Source organism: Dendropsophus ebraccatus, chromosome 14 (genome assembly GCF_027789765.1).
Source record: "Dendropsophus ebraccatus isolate aDenEbr1 chromosome 14, aDenEbr1.pat, whole genome shotgun sequence".
Taxonomy (NCBI): domain Eukaryota; kingdom Metazoa; phylum Chordata; class Amphibia; order Anura; family Hylidae; genus Dendropsophus; species Dendropsophus ebraccatus.
The window spans coordinates 64,721,307-64,723,018 of NC_091467.1; positions in this window are offsets into that span (position 1 = coordinate 64,721,307).

Consider the following 1,712-nt stretch of genomic DNA (forward strand, 5'->3'; position numbering starts at 1 on the left):
GTGGTAGGCACTAGTCCCAGCAAGTGATAAAGGAAATTCTCGGCACTCACCAAGTTCTTTTGTGTGCTTTTATTGTGGTATTCACATCATACAGGTACAAAAGGAGGAGGACCCTGCGGTTCGGCCTGTGGCCTTCATCAGCTGTACCTGTATGATGTGAATACCACAATAAAAGCACACAAAAGAACTTGGTGAGTGCCGGGACTTTCCTTTATCTATTAAACGGCTGATCTGGTAGAGCAAACAATCAGCGACCTGTAAGGTCAGCGCTCACTTGCTCCTCGTAAGAGTGGGTGAGCTGCGGGAGGGGCTCCCCAGATGACCTTTAGATCGTCTAACCAAATTGGGGATTAATTTATCGTTCGTTCACTACAGCTATTTTTCAGTTTATATTTCGGTTGAATAAGGTGTTTTGGGTAGGTTTTTTAATTATCAATAAAATGTATTTTTTTAAAGAGATATCCTCAGAGAATGATCTGTGGGAGGAGCTTCCTCTGACCAGAGAAGGCTTAGGGTCCTATTCCACGCGCCGATCAGGGCCCGATCAATGATGTAAATGAGCGCTGATCTAGTAGATCAGCTCTCGTTTACTGGGCCTATTCCACGGCCCGACAATCGTTTAGCGAGAGCTGCAGGGACATCGTTACCGATGTCCTCGCAGCCCTTGTTTCATACTTTACCTGTCCAGGCTGCAGGTCTTCTCCTTCTCCCGGTCCCGCGCCGCAGCAGCTTCGGAGCAGCCTGTCTGAACTCACAGACCGCTCAGCCAATCACTGGCCACGGCGGTCCCAGACAGTGATTGGCTGAGCGGCACGGGACCAGGAGAAGGAGAAGACCTGCAGCCTGGACAGGTAAAGTATGATGTTTGAGAAATCGCCGGTCGCCCGCCGCGCACGCTATTCCACGTAGCTATGCGCGGGTGTCGACCGATGATTTTAGGTTTGAACCTAAATGAACGATCAGCAGATGACACGATCATCGGCTGATCGTTCTCTTTATTCCACGGAGCGATAATCAGCCGAATCGGGCCGTTTCGGCTGATTATCGCTCCGTGGAATAGGCCCCTTAGTTAGGCCAAAAGGCTTAAGAATGCTGAACTTAAAGGGATTATCCAGCTACAAAAACATGGCCACGTTCTTCCAGAGACAGCACCACTCTTGTCTCCAGTTTGGGTGCAGGTTTTGTAACTTGATTCCATTGCAGTAAATGGAGCTTGATTGCAAACCGCACCTGAACTGAAGACAAAAGTCGTGCTGTCTATGGAAGAAAGTGGCCATGTAGCGCTGGATAGCCAATTTAACTTGTCCCATCCGAATGAAAGAAGTCACAGATGAAAAATGATCATTCACGGCCTCTTTACTGGGACCGAGGATCAGAAGTTCCTTCATATTAAGGACCAGTGTCATGTAAGTGTCTGTGAGGTGGGTTGTCAAGCGGCTCATGATGGTGGGTGAGAGCCGGATGTGTTGGGTAGTGAGTTCCAGAGTATGGGGGGAAGCTCGGGAGAAATCTTGGAGGCGGCTGTGTGAGGAGTGGACAAGGGCAGACCACAGAATGAGGTCTTATAAGGATCCGAGAATACATGAGGGACGGCACCAGGAGGTCAGGCCAGAGAGGTATACGGAGGGGGCAGGGCGTGGACGGCCTTGTACGTCATGGTTAATCATTTACAATGAATTTGTTGGGCAATGGGAGAAAGTGAGGGCAGTGGC